A 19,151-nucleotide genomic window follows, 5' to 3' on the forward strand; every position below is an offset into this window, starting at 1 on the left:
TCCCTCAGTTAAAGACTCCAGGGTGGACTGCACTATACAGTTTGCAATGACCCTTGCACTGCGTTTCCAAAGCGCTTGACACCCAGCTGGTTGTTGCCCATTTGGAAAACACTGTGCTTTGACACCTGTCAATCATTCAATGTCACTATGATGCCAGATGATTGACTGATTGTCCCACCCACCTGTTAAAGTTGGCCCAAAGAGGAGGAGAGATAAAAATCTGCCTCCTGCCCGGAACCAATAAAGGTTTCTCATCCTTGCTATAAGCCATAAAACATACAACCCCAGAATCAAAGGAGTAGCAGATTTCAAAATGCCAGGATTAAAACTGCATACTTCAACATAACTATAGATCTATAGCTATGCAATAAGTATATGCAATATTGATCCTGACATGTAGTCTGAGCAGTGCAGTGAGGCCAGTAAAAAGAATGACTGTGCAAACAAAGGATAGTTGCATGACTTGAGGGGTAGGATTTTCATGCCCATAATATTGGGGAGCTGGCCTGACCCTCTATTGCTGGACTCCTGTCCGTCCCAGGCAGCATGGCCAATGGTCATGGGGTGATGGGAGTTATAGTTTAGCAACATCTGGATGATCACAGGTTTCCCACCCTTGCCTTAACAGAAAAGAGAACTTTCCTGAATAGTTTCTTCTCTCATGAGGTTACTGAGATTAGACAAGATGCACCTTATTCAATTCTTTCCACCAAATGCTACAGGCCATAAGTTTCCAGATATTTTTTTCTGGAAGGGGAGGCCACAGGGTAACATTTAAATGCCTCAAATGATCTCCATCACCCTATCTGTATCTTTTGAATCCAAGACAGGAGTCATGTTGGCCTTGGGAGGAAATTCTACTTGGGCCTACTTCCAAGCAGACACACACAGCGTTGCTCCTTTCCAAGCTCAGAATGTATGATCCAAGAGACAAACATCTGAATAGGATCCTAATGGTTAAATGAGATTTTACGTTAGCTTGTTAAGTTAAAAGCTTTGGGCTTCTAAGAAGCTAAAAACATTATCCGTGACCAAGGCTGTAATGCTATCCCTGGAAGAAAGATCCATTGGATTCAATGGGTTTTACAACTGATAAAAGGAATCAGAAGTAGATGTGTATAGACTTGCACTGGGAAACTTGCTAATGGAAAAAATGGCCTCTCACTCACAGATTCATCTTCTTTGGAATTTATTATCAAACTCAATATATATTGCTGTTGCATCCTGCCTACTTCGTGGGTCATCCATCTGACTTGTTTGGGGGTGATTTCTCTCCCCCCCCCCCCGTGCCTTTATTTTAATTTCCTGGTTGTTTTAACCCCTTCAGTGCCGAGCCAAACCGAGGCGTTCCCAAAATAGCAGCACTTCCATTTTCCTCTCTCAGCAGCACAGCAGGTATTTGGTTTTGGGAAACGCAAAAAATATGGAGGCTTTTTTTCTTTCTTTTTTGCTGTGAAGCTGAGGCACTGCACATTTCAAAGCAGTGACAAATCCGATAAAATCCTCTTCTTCCCGCGGGGGGGAATTAGAATAGCCATCTTGTCCCGAGTCCCTCCCGCCAGTATAGGCTGCATCCCAGCAGAATAAGACCAACCTAAGGATGCCTCAGCCCTCGGATGACGTATTTCTCTCCTGAAAGGGGGCAGGCAGCAGAGCCTCCTGAAGACTTTGGGTGCGTCCCTGGGAATTAAAATCCACACTATTTTGCGATCTGCTCCTATCGGGGGGAAAATAAACCCCGCAATACTCTAATAACTCCCGCCCACCAAGCCCTTGCCAGCTGATGCTCCTGGAACTAGACTGAAGCCCAGACCTGCCGATGGAGGGGAAGTCTCGGGTTGCACGGGAGAAACCGAGAGGTCTTCTGCAGCCCGAGAGAGGGGACGGGGGTGCGATCTAGCTGCAACATCATCCCCCCCCCCCATTGCTTGAAGGGCATCACCACCCACAGAGACCCGCGCGCACCCGGCTCAGCATTTTACCTTGGCACGCTAATCCTAGCCTGGACGTGCAGCCTGCCCCCGAGGAAGGCGAGACGCTGGAGAGAGAGGCTGCGTCCCGGGCGGCTCCCGCTGCCCGGGGAGATGAGGATGATGATGAAGCTGCTGCTGCTTCGCGGCGTGAGATCCGGCGGTGCTGTTGCTGTTGCTGCCGCCGCGGAGAGAAATGTGCTGCCTCACGCCGGCCTGGCTGGCTCCGCCCAGCAACCGCCGCCGCCGCCGCCGCCGCCGCTTCCCTCCAGCCTGGGCCCTGGCACTGACATCTCCCCGGCCCGCCCCCTGCAGACTCTCGCCGTCCCCGCACTCCGCCCTAGGCCAGAGGGGAAGCGGCAGCTCAGAGCATGGGCTTGGCGTGCGGAAGGGCCCAGATCCAACTCCTGGCATCGCAGAGAAGGTTGGGTATAAAGCCCTGGAGAGTTGCTGCCAGTCTGTGTAGGCAGCACTAAGGTCAGGCTTAGGTATAAAGCAGCTTCCTATGTTATAATAATAATTAATAATAATTATTATTATTATTTATTATTTATTATTTATACCCCGACCATTTGGCTGGGTTTCCCCAGCCACTCTGGGCAGCTTCCAACAAAACACTAAAATACAATAACTTATTAAACATTAAAAGCTTCCCTAAACAGGCCTTTGGGCCTAAGGTGAGGGGAACAGGGGTGCCAACTTGAATAAGAGATTGGTGGGCAGGTAAGGCCAGGTTCATGACATGGCGCACACGCACCATTTGAATGACAGTGTCCCTCAACTTTGGGGGGGGGGCGGCCTGCCCCCTCAATATTTCATTGGGGGGGGGGGAGAGGGGAGATTGTTGGCAGCAGGCGCCTGCTGGGAACCAAGACGCACAGAAGCAAACACGAGAGTTTTGCGGCACCTTGTTAAAGAGCTACAGATTTATTATGAGGGAAATTGATTTTGTAGCATAAGAATCTGAGAAGGAGTGCGAAGTCTTATCTTCTGTTGTTGGCAAATAGTATTTACTAGCTGAGGAGAGAGTGTCATGCACCTGGCAAAGTCTGATTTCTGCTCCACCCAAACAGATGCCATGGAAAAGTCTGATCTTCAGGGTGCCACAGAACTCATCTTGTGTGTGTGTTTGCAGTTGCTGAACTGCACTAGCTCTGGCAGTAGTTAAATATAATATGGAAGGCAGCCAGTTGAAGCTAACTGGCCTCACCATACAAGCTCCATTTATTCCTGCCTCTCCATACCAATCCCATTTGGTGGTGAGTGCTCCTTTATTTCCAATTGGAGATTTACCACATTGCCCCTTGACTGACAGTGGCACTGCTGCCATTTATCAGGGTACGGTATTGGTGAGTTCAGGGCTGTGCCCACATACACATCTGGCCCTCTATTGGTTGTGTTTGTGCAGCTCTAACCTCGCTGCTGTTCTGCCCTGCCTGGTAAGCACCAGTGTCAAGTGGGTGAGCACACAGCACCATGCCAGCTGCTCCTGAATTATTCTCAAGGTGGCTTGCAACAGGCTGCAATGATACCCCAAACCCAGGAAACCTTCAAACACAAACAGCACAACCTTTAGTCCTCTGCCTGATGGATAGGACCAGAGTGGACTTTCCATCAGTTGCTCAGTGACAACTTCCAAAAACCAGCATCGTTGCAGCCTTCCTGGGCTGGGGCAGGGCAGGGTGGCAGTAATGGCAGGGCTGCTGTGCAGACAGCTCAACTGAAGTCAAGGGTGGCCTGCTGCATTTCACCGCCTGAACTGAAATGGGAAGGTACCAACCACCCTCGTAGTGCCACCGCCACCACCCTCCACTTACTGGAGTTGCGTAGCTGCAGCTTCCAAGTTCCTGTGAGATCTCATGAGAGCCCTGCGTCCAATCGCACAGAGGCTTTGTGAGATTTTGCTGGCCTCCACAAGATCTTGCCAGAACCTAGAAGCTGCCACCACCACTGTTCCTTGCTTCTCCCATGGTGGTGGGTGGGCACCTGCAGAGGTGTCCCTTGCATCCCACCACCTGAGGTGTCTGTCTCAGTCTGCCTCATGGATGGGCCAGCCCTCCTGAAGCAACCCTAGTATTAGAAAGCCGACTCACTTCACCACACGAGTCACTGCTGCTTTGCAGTCCCATTGTCCCAGTCTGGTTCACGGGCGATCAAAGTCCTGGCTGGGGACGTTGGCACCGACGGCAAGATGGTGGGGTGGGAGCAGGAACTGGAGTCCAGAAGCCAGGAGTCGGGAAGCCAAGAGTCCGAGGGTCAGAGATCCGGGAGTCAAGAAGCCAAGGGGCCGAGGGTCAAGAAGCAATGAGTCACAAAGGCAGGAGTCCAAGGAGCAAGGAGTCACAAAGGCAGGGGTCCGAGGAGCAAGGAGTCAAGGAACCAAATGCAGCAAGGCAGGGAACGTCTTGCTGTGGCAAAGAGCTGAAGGGAAATACTGCCCTTATATCCCTTCCCAGCTCTTGCTACCAGGTGCTGTAAATTACCAATCAGCCTCACCTTGCCTCTTCAGAACAAACTTAAGAAGGCCCCAGGCCTGGTCACAGGGCCTGGCTCCTGCATGCACACCTAACACTCATGGTGTCTAGCAGCTTGAGATGAGTGTTCTTTCTGGCAGGAAGAGAAGCAAAGCTCCTTGGCTAAGGGATGGGCCAGGCCGCTTCTCTCCCCCTTCCCATTCTGCTCCTTCAGGGAGGCAGGAGGTGCAGCCTCTCGGGACATCCTTGGTCCCCAGGCCAACAGTGGAAGCTAGAATGTGTTTCCCTTCTGTTCTGCATTCCCAATGGCAATTCAGACACACACACACACGTAACCATTTGTGCTGTTGGTTCACAAACTCATTTTCAATGGCAGGTTGCCTTGCTCTGAATTGCAGCAGACAGATTTAGGCCACACTTTAAAAGGTAAATAATGTTACAAACATCAATAATGGAACAGGTGTGTCATTCAGTTGCCATGAGCCTGTTTTTTAAGAGGAAAATAACTTGAGACAATCCTTTGTCAAGGATGTTTCCTTGATGGCCATTAGTCAGGAGTGACATGATTGTGATTAGCGATATTAATCTGTGATGCAAAACTGGTTGCAAAGTATTGTTGCCATGCTTGATATTCCAGCCCTAGGAAAAAAAATAATGTGGTAGATAACAGTAGAAGAGGAAAAGTGAACTCTCATTGAAAGTGTGCAAAGATTTAAATAATAATAATTTCAAGGCTGAGAGCAACGGTAAGAGCAGTATCAACCCCTGTCAGATCTCTCTCTATAATTACATATGTGACCTGCAATTAGATAACAATCCACTACTGAGCATAAGCTAGAAATTATTTTAGGGGATAATATCTGCCAACTAGCACTGGTTTGGTTGCTTGGAAATTCCTGGTAAGATATGCTCCAAATGTTTCTGCTTACCAGGGACATGCTCATAAATTCATGCTCACCGAGTACTTAAGGCTTCATATTGTGAACAGCCCATCACTTCACAGACTGCAGAGGAGTACTTTGAACTAGAGTTGTGTGTTGGATTTGGACAAATCCTGAAAAATTGATACAGGGTGCTTCAAGGAGATTTGGGACTTCTACATGGCAAAACAGGATCTAAACAAAGCAAACTTGAGTCCAAGCAGAGTATCTGTAGTGCTTCGTAGCAACTTGGCAATTGAGACATTAAAAAACAAACATACATACATGTTTGTGAAAAGTGGAACAATGTCTCTAAGTTGTCTCACCAGGATGCGGGAGAAGGAGGGAGAGGGATCAGCCATCTTCCCATTAATTGCCAGGACAGGGAAGCTGTGGACCTTCAGATATTTTTGAATTATAATTCCCATCATCCCTGACCATTGACCAGGTTCTGTGCCATAGCCTGCTCTTTATTTGACCTCCTGGGTCATTTAAAAGGAAAGGCTGTGGTGTAAACATTATATTGTCAAATTTTATTTTGCACAGCCCTTCCAAGGCTGCATACAAACATAATTGAAACAATATCAAACCAAGTTTAAATTGCAGTGATAGCTTAGGGAATCTTTAACCAAAAATTATGAGTTGATTACAATTACAATTTCTATCAGATACAGTATGTAGAAATCCACCATGTTGGGCATTCAAATGCCAACACAGCCCTGATGTTGTGTTGTACACAACTTTAGACTCTAGCTGGTGTTCTCCCCATCCCTGAATTTGCTGAATGCCTCCCAAAGGAGATCAATTTGTCAGTCACAGTATTGCAATTTTCCAGTTTCCTGCAATGAACCAAATAGGAAATAACACTTGACTACTTCCAACACAACTGCAGTCCAGCAGGTTCATTTCTCCACCTGAGACAAAGCAGTAGCAGTGTCACCCCACACACTCTGCCACCCTGTGCCCTTCTGCACTGCCAGCAGCTACTTACCACAGATGCCACTGTGGCATACAGAAGTTGCTCCAAGTCCCACAAGACTTCCCCAAACGTGCCAGTAAAACCTCTCAAGGCTTTGGCAAAACCTTGCAGCATTTGCAGACTTAACAGATGTGGCTGCTGCACTTAAAATGAGAGAGAGAGATAAAGAAACTCATCAGGAAAGCTCCCCACAGGCCAGCAGGCAGCTGGCATCACTGTGAAATATACCCAGCAGGTGGAGTGTCTGGGCAAGAGGCTGCAGATGGCAGGGGCTTGTGCAGTGGCGGCAGCTGGCAGAAGCGGCTGGGCAGTTGCAGGGACTCAGGCAAGCAACATGGGGTGCTTTCGTTTGGCAATCTCTTCCAATTCACTGTCTGTGATAAGAGATTTTGTGTGCCTCACAACAGGGCCATGCCCTTGTCCAGGATACTCCATTCCATTCATTCTCTCCCTCTCCCTCTCCCTCTCCCTCTCCCTCTCCCTCTCTCTCTCTCTCTCACACACACACATCACTGAATGAGAATTTGTGCTCTGAATGAAGTTGTCTTCTGCCGCATTGTGTGAATGAAATAATATGTGCATAAGCTGTAGGATGCACAAGAGACCAAAAACATCAGAGTTGAGTGAGAAGTTCAGTGTTTTTTTCCCCCTGGCGGTACTCACTGGTACACAGTACTGGCGCCTGTTTTTCCCTTTCCATATCTTGTGATTTATCTGTGGAAAGCAAAATGTTTTGACGTGGGTGCTTTCACTGAGCCCTTCTGGGGCTGGAAACTATTTTGCAGAGCTGAGAGGCGCAGAGAAAGTGGCTGCAATTGCGCACAGAGGCCAGAGGCGGCAGTGGCGAGCTGGTGCTGGGAAAGAAGCTGCACAGACTTTCTGGTTTGTACCACTTAAGGAACAGCCAGAGAGTTGAGAGAGGGGGAAATTGAGTGAGACAGACAGCAATATGCCCTTCGTTTCTTTTTGCCCCCTTCCCTTTTTGCTCTGGGATGCCAGTTGGGCTGCAGAGATCTGCCCCATGCTTCCTTACAAGCTTCCCCACTCCAGCCCCCCTCAAAAAATACATTTGGGGTGCCGTATCCCCTAGGAGTCAGCACCTACACCCACTGAGATTCATGGCTGAGCGGGGATTCAAACTCTGGTCTCCCTGGTCCTTGTGCGACACTCTAACCACTGTACCTCACTGGCTCTGGAGCAGAATGTAACGTTGAAAATGGAACCCTAAGCAGGGAGTGCTTCTCACCGTTAACACTTTTTTGCAGGCCCCACTTGGGATAATGTATTTTTTTAATGTATTTAAAATAATGTATCATTTTAAAAAATCAAATACAATTTAATTTTTTTGGAGAAAACATGTTTGAATAATTCCAAAACAGGCTCCGTTTGAAGTAGGCTCCAGTACCCTCTGAGGCAACCCTCCTCCCTCTGAACTCCCATTTGGTAATGATAGTTTCGTGGTATAATATATTCATGGCTTACAGCATTTTTCTTTACTCTCATGCCAGCTGCCTGTGCCACATTAGCTGCTGAACTTGCCCGCTTATTAGCATGGCACTTGCAAGGCTGAGATAAAAGTGTGTAGCAAAGAAATGTGACAGCTTAGTCATCTCAAAAGAGCGGTGAAGATAACATAATTCTCCTAGCTGCAGGGACTTTATATATTTTTCTCCAAACATGCTTTGAATTACTAGTTAATTTATGTATAATTGTGTCGCATGTACATAGCTGGTGACTTTTTTCTTTTTCAACCCTGAGGATTTTAATGTTACATTATTAGTGATTTTCTGAGGAAGATGCTGCTTGTGAATACATAGTTATGAATTTTTTGCTCCATATAAAAAAACTAATTCTATATGAACACACAGAGGGAACAAGTCATTAACAAATCTCTGAAACCAGACACTCCTGATGGCCAGACCATCAAACAACAACATCATTTTTTTCTATTTTTGTATCTCAATAAATCCAGGTTTAGCTGTGTATGTGAGTAATTTATTTATTAATTTAACTTGCCTATTACCTTATACCAGAGGTCTCAAGGTGGCTTAAACAAAAGCCAGAACAATTTAAAAACATGACAAATGGTCCATATTGAGAGCATAATAACTAACAAAACTGTCAATAGTTCAAACCCTAGTTCAAACCATGCAATGAATTCTACAGTATAATAATCATGGCCCTATTTATCAACAGCAAACACAATCCCCTCCTGGTTCTGGGAGGCAGTGGTACAGGAGAGGGTGAGGAAGCAACCAGTCCTTTGCTTCTCTTTGTCCTCTTCTTCTGATCCATCCTGTGCTCCACCTTCCAGCTCTGTAGCATCCCCTGCCTCTGACTGTTGCCTCCTGGCTGGTACAGGTCACCACAAATCTCTGACTCCCTCTCCCAAATCAGACTCCAGTCCCACTTCTCCTGGTGCACATTCATCAGTGTCCTGCTGGTCCCTGACATTGGGGCAGAAGCACAGAGATGGTGCGTAGAGAGCTTCTGAATGCAACGCTGAAGGACGAAGTCCTCTTGAGATGCAATTGCTATAAACTCTGCAGTTCTCCCAACTGCACCCAGGTTGTAAATACAGTGGCACCTCAGGTTGCAGTTGCTTCAGGTTACAGACTCCGCTAACCCAGAAATAGTACCTCGGATTAAGAACTTTGCTTCAGGATGAGAACAGAAATTGTGCTGGGTGGCTATCTAAAGAACTTTTAACTGAGTTAAGATTAAAAAAGGATGTGTACAAAAAATGGAAAAGGGGGGAAACCACCAAAGAGGAATTCAAACAAATAGCCAGCACGTGTAGACACAAAGTCAGAAAAGCTAAAGCACAGAATGAACTCAGGCTTGCTAGAGAGGTTAAAAGCAACAAAAAAGGCTTTTATGGGTATGTTCATAGCCAAAGGATGGGTATGTTCATAGCCAAAGGAAGAACAAAGAAACAGTGGGGTCACTCAGAGGAGATGATGGTGAAATGCAAACAGGGGATACAGAAAGGGCTGAACTCCTCAATGCCTTCTTTGCCTCAGTCTTCTCCGATAAAGAAAACAATGCCCGACCTGAAGAATTTGGAGCAAATGATTCAGCAAAGGAAACACAGCCCAGAATAACTAAGGAGATAGTACAAGAATACTTGGCTAGTTTAGATGTATTCAAGTCTCCAGGGCCAGATGAACTGCATCCAAGAGTATTAAAAGAACTGGCAGATGTGATCTCAGAACCACTGGCAGTCATCTTTGAGAATTCCTGGAGAACAGGCGAAGTCCCGGCAGACTGGAGGAGGGCAAATGTTGTCCCTATTTTCAAAAAGGGGAAAAGAGAGGACCCAAATAATTACCGCCCAGTCAGTCTGACATCAATACCAGGGAAGATTCTGGAGCAGATCATTAAGAAAACAAGTCTGTGAGCACCTAGAAAGGAATGCTGTGATCACCAATAGTCAGCATGGATTTCTGAAAAATAAGTCATGTCAGACTAACCTGATCTCGTTTTTTGACAGAATTACAAGCCTGGTAGATGAAGGGAACTCAGTGGATATAGCCTACCTTGATTTCAGTAAGGCATTTGACAAGGTGCCCCATGATATTCTTGTAAAGAAGCTGGTAAAATGCGGTCTTGACTATGCTACCACTCAGTGGATTTGTAACTGGCTGACTGACCGAACCCAAAGGGTGCTCATCAATGGTTCCTCTTCATCCTGGAGAAGAGTGACTAGTGGGGTGCCACAGGGTTCTGTCTTGGGCCCGGTCTTATTTAACATCTTTATCAACGACTTGGATGATGGACTCAAGGGCATCCTGATCAAATTTGCAGATGACACCAAACTGGGAGGGGTGGCTAACACCCCAGAGGACAGGATCACACTTCAAAACGACCTTGACAGATTAGAGAACTGGGCAAAAACAAACAAGATGAATTTTAACAGGGAGAAATGTAAAGTATTGCACTTGGGCAAAAAAAATGAGAGGCACAAATACAAGATGGGTGACACCTGGCTTGAGAGCAGTACATGTGCTCTGGTGGCACGGCGGCAGCGGGAGGCCCCATTAGCTAAAGTAGTGCTTCAGGTTAAGAACAGTTTCAGGTTAAGAACGGACCCCCAGAACGAATTAAGTACTTAACCCGAGGTACCACTGTATGTGTTAATACACCATATTTCTTAAAGACATGAAAGTCTCCATGGCATCTTGATTCCCAATGGAAATAAGACCCAGGGTAAGTGCCTGGGTGTCCCTGGAATTCTGCTATCATTGGGGTGGTGCACAACCTTAGTAACACTATGTTCATGTTACCCCTAATTTAGCAGTTGTGTGCAACCACTATAATATACATGGGTCAGCTTTTAAACTACTGCAGGAAGCACTGGGGGGGGGGATGCCTTCCAAAGCACATTTAAACATCCACAGGCTAAATGTTAACACAGGCATCCCAACCAGTGTCAGATTTACGTATAAGCTAAACAAGCTATAGCTTAGGGCCCCACTCTCTTGGGGGCCCCCCAAAAAAAATTAAAGGGGGGAAAACTGGATGTACATTTCCAAAATATAAGATAAAAAACAAATAAAATAAAACCTACATACAGCAAGAGTGTTTTGTGTTGTGTAGGCTCCTATGATGTAAGGAATGGGCCTTGCCTGCTAGTTTACTCCCTAAAATATCACTGGTTTTCTCATTTCTATATATAGGGTGCCTGCATTCTGCATGTGCAAATGGCTTTAGATACTTATTAGGTCCATCAATTACCATATAGCATATATTCAACACAAAAAAATGACAATTTGTTGTTGGCAAATGACAGCTGGACATATAAAGGGCCTCATTACCTTCAGTAGCTTAGGGCCTCATCAAACCTAAATCCGGCCCTGATCCCAACCGACCTCTGAGCCCAAGGTCCCTGGCCACAAGACAAGGTACTTAGCATATTATAATTCATTGCTTTGTAATACTGAGGAGTAGTCACCAGATGGCGCTATTAAATATCATACAAATTTGTATTTGGCAGTGTTTTCAGTGCTGAGATTAATGCTGTCTGTTTCCATGTAATGATTTTTGGGTGAAGTATTACATGAAGAAGTATAGTGATGGTTTAGCAATGCTAAACATCTTCTCTGATGTAACGGCTTTCCTGTCTAAACCATTCTATCAAGTCCTATTCCTTTAGGTGTCCTACTAAGTTGTCCTCTGCTACGTCACTAGAACGTCCTACACCCTTGATTATGTGAAAAGACAGACCAAAGGAATGCCCAAGCAATGGTGTCACAGAGCATCCACTGTCACTTCAATAGTCAGTTAGCTAATTATGCTAAAATTCCAGGGGGAGAGATGTGATAATGCTCGTGCATGCTGCAAAATCAGCATTCATGCGCCACCATGATGAACTGGGAGGAAACAGATGGGCTTTGTACAAATGCTTGTGACCAGATGACCCTCGTAGTCCCTTCCAACACTACAATTCTATGATTCTGTGATTAACAGCCATTCTCTGGGGCCTCAAACAGAAATATTTCTCAGTAAATGTTACCTGATGCTTGCCTCAGGTCCAGGTGGGGGGCAAATGCAGCCTCCCAGGATTCTTTATTTGGCCCTGGGGACTCTCTCCAGCTGACACCCCTCCCCAGTCTTGCTTTGTCTGGGGTTTCCGTATCTGAAAAAGTAAAATTCCTGACACCCACAAAGTTGTTGAGCTTTCTGGAGCTGCTTTTTCCATTATGCTGCCATACATCCAATTTGGCAAAATTCCCCAATGCCATTTTTACACTCGAAAACCAGAACATGTCAGAGATTTTCAGGGCCTAGCTTTGGCCCTCGTGTTTTTGCCTGGCTGAAATGTGCCCTTGAACTCTGATAAGGCCTCTTGCTTGCCTGGATAGGGGAAAGAGAGGGGCATGTGACTGTGTGTAGAAACTAGCCTATTGCACAAAGGTAATGTTCACATTAATTGCTCCGCCCACCTTTGCCCTGGGCTCCGCCCACCACTGGCATGTGATCCCCAGAAGGGAATGAAGTCTTCATGCTGAAAAATGTTCCCCCCCTCTGCCAAGGATTGAGCATGGCACCTCCTGTTCTGTCCCGGAGCTCTCACTTCACTAATGATCATCTATTTATCAATGGCACATGCAAAATCAGTTTGGATATGCTTTTTGTATACCTCCTTCGAAGCTCTTGCAACAGCAAGATACACACCTGTGCTGGCTCTAGCACAGGCCCATATTGTTATACGGACAGCCAGTGCATGGAAACTGACAAAATGGCCACAGCTGCCATTCTCTGCTGGATCAGGCCAATGGCCCATCTAGCCCAACGTCCTGTTGTCACAGTGGTCAGGCAGATGCCTGTGGGAAAGCAGGCAAGGAGGAGCTAAGCCCAAGAGGCCTCTCCTCTCCTGTGGTTTCCAGTAACTAATATTCAGAAGAATTGCTGCCTCCGACCTTGGAGGCAGAGCATAGCCCTCATGGGTGAAACCCAAAATAAATGAGCAACTGATATCCAGAGAATCATAGAATTGGAAAGGACCCTGAGAGTCATCTCGTCCAGCCCCCTGCAATGCAGGAATCTCAACTAGTGTCCATGACAGATGGCCATCCAAGCACTGCTTAAAAGCCTGCAAGGAAGGTTTGACAACCTCCCACTGTCAAACAGCTCTCATTGTCAGGAAGTTCTTCCCGATGTTTAGTCAGAATCTCCTTTGTTTTAACTTGAATCCATTGGTTCAGGTCCTACCCTCCAGAGCAGGGGAAAGAAAGCTGGTTATCATATCTCTTCTATCTCCTCTTCAAAAGGAGTATTCAGAAATATTACTGTCCCCTACCATGGAGGCAGACTATAACTATTGTGGGTAAAGGTAAAGGTAAAGGAACCCCTGACTATTAGGTCCAGTCGTGGCCGACTCTGGGGTTGCGACGCTCATCTTGCTTTATTGGCCAAGGGAGCCGGCGTACAGCTTCCAGGTCATGCGGCCGGCATGACTAAGCCGCTTCTGGCGAACCAGAGCAGCGCACGGAAACGCCATTTACCTTCCCGCCGGAGCGGTACCTATTTATCTACTTGCACTTTGACGTGCTTTCGAACTGCTAGGTTGGCAGGAGCAGGGACCGAGCAATGGGAGCTCACCCCATCGTGGGGATTCGAACCGCCAACCTTCTGAACAGCAAGTCCTAGGCTCTGTGGTTTAACCCACAGCGCCGCCCTAAATAAATGAGCCTTGAATAATATTGGGAGACCCAACAAAAAAACATATCTAGACTTAAGAGGTGTCCAATGCAAAATCTTAGTATTTTTGAACCCTGGGACCTCTTTTACAAATGGTTGCGTCCGCTTTAAGGATGTCCTGTTTCCTCGGCGCTTCATATTTTATGTGCTTTTTCGGTTCCTATCCCTTAACTTTCCTTCTGATCTCTATGCAAACCCAGCAGGGGGCTGTCTCTTCCTCCTTGCTGCACCTGCTGTGCTGTGGTTTTCATAACACCTTATTAGACATAATTGCCTGTCAGCTGCCTGCAGGCTTTATGTGTAATCTGGGCCTTGCGAGCTTCCTTTCTTAACTTCCTGTCAAGTTGCTGGCATAGGAGGGAAATTGTTTAAAAGCGCCTGGCAAAAGGTAGAGACACCATAGTTAATTAGGAGTAGCTGCAAAACAAATTATCAGCAGGCCCCGCACCGCAGCGACGAGTGTGGCGCCTAACGATAAACAAAAGCTGCTGAACAATATTTTTATTTATAGCAATGCATTGCATTTAGTCATTACCACCAAATCAAAGTGCACCCTCCTGAGCTATTTGACTCATCTGCAAACCCCTCAAGTGTCCCTATTTTCAAGGGACATCCCTGATTTGGAGAAGCCATCCCGGTTTCTGATTTGATCCAGAATGTCCCACTTTTCCTTAGGGTGTCTTTATTTTCATTGGAGAAATGTTGGAGGGTATGGAGTTATCCAACCACCAAGCCGTCTGAAGGCAATCCTGTATAGGGAAGGTTTTTTAATGTTTAATGCTTTATTATGTTTTTGTATATGTTGGAAGCTGCCCAGAGTGGCTGGGAGAACCCAGTAAGATGTGTGGGGTATAAATAGGAAAATTATCATTATTGAATGGGACGTCCGTATTTTCATTGGAGAAATGTTAGCGGGTATGCATCTGGTTACCCTGGTTAAAGCACTCAGCATCCTGTGGCAGATGAGTGAATTAAACAGTCAGCATCATGTCACTGATTTGCCTAACCAATGCAGACCATGAATCAGGTAGACACAAAGGAATCAGGCAACTGTGAGACTCTGTTAAGGTGATGTAAAGCAGGAGACTCTTTGGTGCTGGAGGAGACTCTTGAGAGTCCCATGGACTGCAAGAAGATCAAACCTCTCCATTCTGAAGGAAATCAGCCCTGAGCGCTCACTGGAAGGACAGATCGTGAAGCTGAAGCTCCAATACTTTGGCCACCTCATGAGAAGAGAAGACTCCCTGGAAAAGACCCTGATGTTGGGAAAGATGGAGGGCACAAGGAGAAGGGGACGACAGAGAATGAGATGGTTGGATGGTGTTCTTGAAGCTACCAGCATGAGTTTGATCAAACTGCGGGAGGCAGTGGAGGACAGAAGTGCCTGGCGTGCTCTGGTCCATGGGGTCACGAAAAGTCGGACACGACTAAACGACTAAACAACAACAAAGCAGGAGAGGCAAAACTCAGGCCAGGGGCTAAATGTGGCATTCCAGGCCTGTTTATTTGGCCCTAAGAATTCTCCCCAGGCCACACTCCTTTCTGTCTGGTTGGAAGGTACCCTTGAACTCCCATTATGCCTCTTGCTTATATGTATGGAGGATAGAGAAACGTCCCTAACATTTCAGCGATTTCTGCCCAGTCACTGCTTCCAACTACAGTATTCCGGCTGTCTGGGAAATTCCAGACGTATGGCAACCCTAGAAATAGCCTGATGTCACAGACCAGTTGGATGCAGAGGAATGGTAGGAGACAGCAGCTGGGGAACCCCAAGGGAAGAAGGCTCAGGGGGTTGGTGGTAGGATGACAATGAGTGGTTAGAGGGAGAAGGGTCCAGCTGGGGAAGAGGCACAGTCTCAGTAAGCTTGGGGAAAACCTGAGGACTCCTGTGAGCATCACACATAGTATATACACGAAATGCTTCAAACATTTGAAATGCACTGTATAAATCTTATTATTTAACTCTTACCTCTCAGAGCCCTAATAAGTATGTTCCCTAAACACCCATACTTCTGTTTCCACAAAATTGGGAGGAGTAATGGATGTATATTATAACTTCGTATAATAGGTGACAGGAGCAAACCAGCAGTAATTTGGAGTTTATTAACAAAAACAAGATCTGCACAGGAGTGTCATGAGCACAGCGACTCCTCTCCCCCATGAAGCAGTTGCTAAGACTGAAGGTCCCTGACTCCCCACAGCTGCCTAAGTCCAACTCCCCTGCAAGGTTTTCCCCAAGCAATCTGAGACTGTGCCTCTTCACCAGCTGGATCCTTCTCCCTCTAAGGTAGGCCGGTTATTGGGAGTGGGGCTGAGGCTGAGAGATAGTTGGCCCAGTGCAGGGGGAGCCAATACAATGTCCTCCAGAAGGTTGTTAGACTATCAGCCTCAACCAGCGTGACCAATAGTCAGGGATGATGGGAGCTGTAGTCCAATAATGTCTACTCTCTCACTAGTATGCAGTTTTTGTTTGCATTGCCTTATACCTTACTAACCCTTATTCTCAACAAGCAGTAGTAGAGTATAAAATAGTAGGCATCTGACATCCTGGAATCTTCTGTCACTAGATGGCAGTGTAACAATTCACTACACTATTGTAACAAGTTGAAAGCTGTAAATGACCAGGTCCTTTCTGATGTTTAGAAGATAATGTTATCTATTAATAATATTAAGAAGACAATAATGGGTTTTAAGACCCCAACTGGTGAATCCTTGTAGGTGGCAGCATTTGTGACACAAAATAAGCACAGACATTTGGATCAGTTGGCCGGGGATTAAATCTGGAACCAAATTCACAACATACAATTCTTTCAGCCTTCACCTTGAAAGTATATATGGCACCAAGGTGCCTTCTACAATGTGTTTCAGAAAGAGATTAACATCAGTGGCCATCAAAGATACATTTGTTGTTCAGCATCAATGTATGCTATACAAGCTCTCTCCCTTCACTTGGTACAACAGAATGGCAAGGTCATAACAATACGAAATTCCCTTTAACTACTTCTATGCAGTACAGTGGCTTTGCAACTAAATTAATACTAGCATTGGCATCAAACAGAAAGCAAATCTTTATTCTTAATCATTTGAAGAATCAGCTTTAGAACCCATTAACTTAATGTGGTCCTGTAAATGCAAATAGACTGTGCACACAATTATTAGGCCATGATTGTATATGTTCTTGTTCTGTCATGAATCATTCATCTTTCTTGTAAAAAATCATAGCCAGCAGTCACTCAAAAGGAGATGCTTATTTTTCATAAATCTCTGCTTAGTCTTGTAAATACCCACTTAAACCTTCTGGATTCATTATGCATATCTTTTCATTTTCCCTTCATTGCTCTTTGTCCTAAACATACAAAAGCACAGGTACATATATATTGTCACTGTTCATCAAGTCTACAGGGAAGAGAGTGCATCTGTCTAGTCCTGACTCAAAGTCAAGAGACTGCGCATATGCTATCATTTGTCAATGTTCTTCCTGCTGAGATCCCCATACACAATTTGCACTGCATGTGTGGACTTTTACAGTATACCATGCAAACAGTACAAACAGAGCGGTTGCTTAAGAGAACCACAGGAGCTTAATTGTGGGTATGGTCTACTTCTTCCTTTCACATGGTGTGTAAAAGAGGAAGAAACCCCTGATGATCAAGGAAGAGGAAGAACAAGTAAAGGAGAAAGCTGCCCAAGGAGATGTGCTGTGGATATATTATCCTGTGGGCAATGGACAGAGGTAGCATGCCTATATCTTCAACATACTTGGTTAGGGTGGCTTACCACTCTGACGATGCCTGCCCTGTGTGGACATGAAGGTTGCTACTAGCATGGTACATAGGATGCAATCTGCTGGAAATATATGTTAACCCCTACACTACAGTAAAAGACCTCCTTCCTTGCTTTTGCAGGCTCAATACGTGTTTTAGTGCTGTAGAGGTTACGTAATATTGCAGGATATGGAATTTGCTTCTACTAAGAATAGCCAGCAACTTTTCTGCTGTTAGAAGTTAATAAATGGTAGAATTCAAGTTCACAGCTATATACCACCATGAGGCTCTCACACAGCACTCTCTCGTGATTTGTTTGTAGATAATTACTGAGCAGTGGCAACTAAATGTGGATCTCTGTATAGTATTTATCATTTGTTCTTAGCCAAATAAGAATTGACATGCTATCCACCAGGTTGTTAGAGCAACCATAGAGCAGGCACATCAGGTAACATGCAAGCAAAGTGTCGGCAGTGACCCATTCGAAAGCAAGTTTGCTGGATGAAACTAACACAGTAAAATAATATTTGGTTGAGTTGACTAGGTCAAAAAGATAGTGTCAAAGCCTAGCACTGTGTGTGTGTGTGTGTGTGTGTGTGTGTGTGTGCGCGCACACACGTGTGTGTGTGTGTGTGTGTGTGTGTGTGTGTGTGCATATATATATTACTATTATCTCCTTGAAGGAAAGGTTTGGGGTCTGGTGAAGAAAGCACCTGTATTTTTTCACTGAAGTACCGGTATTTTTCAGTGGTGTGAGATAGGATCTGTTTTCTTACATCCAGTGGCTGAAAGAATCCGGCATCTTAATTGTTTCTATATATAACCCAACTGGCCACAGCTTGCTTGGCTGGAAGCTAAAGAAGACAATGAGCCATGCACCATGTCATTATCTCCACCGCTGCACCACACAGGCATCTACGACAACAACAAGCCAATGGGTGGATCTAAATGTGTTTAATGGTAGTGTGGGAGAGATGTACAGAGGGAATCAATTACCTCCTGAAACCTGTCACAGCCATGCAGATATTTAAAAGACAGCATAAAATGTTTTTGTGGGGGTTTTAAAGCATGGATTTGACTGACTTTTGATAATGGGGATGGGAAGTGACTTGGGCCAGGGCCAGCCCTACCATTAGGCAGGTGGCAGATTCTGAGGGGCAGAGTATTGTGTGCTGCGTGGCCTGCCTTGCACCCTGTGGGCTAGCCTGCTGTGCTCAGCTACACTGGGCGTAAACTATCTGTTGCCAGTGTCAAAGTGCTTTTGTACATGGGCAGCTTGTTTGCCTCTGGCAGCAAAGTATCTTCACCCAGCCCTGACTGGGCCATGGATACCTCCACCTGAATCCTGATCAGAAATATATTCTCTTATACTCAGGGTTCATTGAGGTCAGTTGTCACTGAAGGCCAAACTAGACATGGTGTTAATCATTTTGTTAACCCTTGTGTTATTTTTAAAAATTAAATAGCAGCCAGTGCAGGGGGGGAGCAGTTCCATGGCAAGGGCTTTAGCCCTTTGCTGTATACCACTCCCAATCTGAAGTGCAGCATCATGTGCTTGATATGGCGAGCACCGATCTCAGGTAAGGCTGGTTGTTCCAACAAGAAACAAGCTGAAACGGAACCCTTCTATAGGAGCAAAAGCAGCGACAGCCTGATTACTAGCACCACCTGTGCTGCAAGATGCAGCTTCACTTCAAAGTGCCCAGCCTTCTCTAGAATTCTTCTACTGTAAGTGATCAGGGGAACCTCTGGTCTAACCGGGTCTTCGCCATGAGAGTCCACTAAATCTGAGAACGGCAACATTATATCCTTAGCCTGTGGCACAGGTGCTAATGACTCAC

General features: G+C 45.9%; 1 protein-coding gene and 3 long non-coding RNA genes across 9 annotated transcripts in view; 1 reads left to right on the plus strand and 3 right to left on the minus strand.

The window, feature by feature from the left end:
- The window catches only part of DYNC1I1 (dynein cytoplasmic 1 intermediate chain 1), a 234,983-nt gene that overhangs the window by 188,759 nt on the left and 27,073 nt on the right, over positions 1 to 19,151 (minus strand). Inside the window, exon 1 of one of the 6 annotated variants that reach the window (XM_081164606.1) lies at positions 1,983 to 2,259. The exons of 4 other annotated variants lie outside the window; for them this stretch is intronic. The gene's annotated coding sequence lies outside the window, so the exon portion shown is untranslated. Of the gene's footprint in view, positions 1 to 1,594; positions 1,713 to 1,982; positions 2,260 to 19,151 lie in introns of those variants that run through there. One more of the 6 variants, XM_081164608.1, reaches the window with a different exon arrangement.
- On the minus strand, positions 8,325 to 10,439 carry LOC308570230. Its single transcript, XR_014001011.1, has 2 exons — positions 10,364 to 10,439; positions 8,325 to 9,037 (listed from the first exon to the last, which is right to left on the minus strand). It is a non-coding gene; the product is annotated as an uncharacterized lncRNA (long non-coding RNA).
- LOC308570310 overlaps positions 12,223 to 19,151 on the plus strand; it is a 54,835-nt gene continuing 47,906 nt past the window's right edge. Inside the window, exon 1 of the long non-coding RNA XR_014001110.1 lies at positions 12,223 to 12,264. This is a non-coding gene — a long non-coding RNA (uncharacterized lncRNA). The remainder of the gene's footprint in view (positions 12,265 to 19,151) is intronic.
- On the minus strand, positions 16,597 to 19,145 carry LOC308570282. The gene is made up of 2 exons (XR_014001074.1): positions 18,024 to 19,145; positions 16,597 to 16,892 (listed from the first exon to the last, which is right to left on the minus strand). It is a non-coding gene; the product is annotated as an uncharacterized lncRNA (long non-coding RNA).

This window comes from Podarcis bocagei (assembly GCF_964188305.1).
Source record: "Podarcis bocagei genome assembly, chromosome: 12".
Lineage (NCBI taxonomy): Eukaryota > Metazoa > Chordata > Lepidosauria > Squamata > Lacertidae > Podarcis > Podarcis bocagei.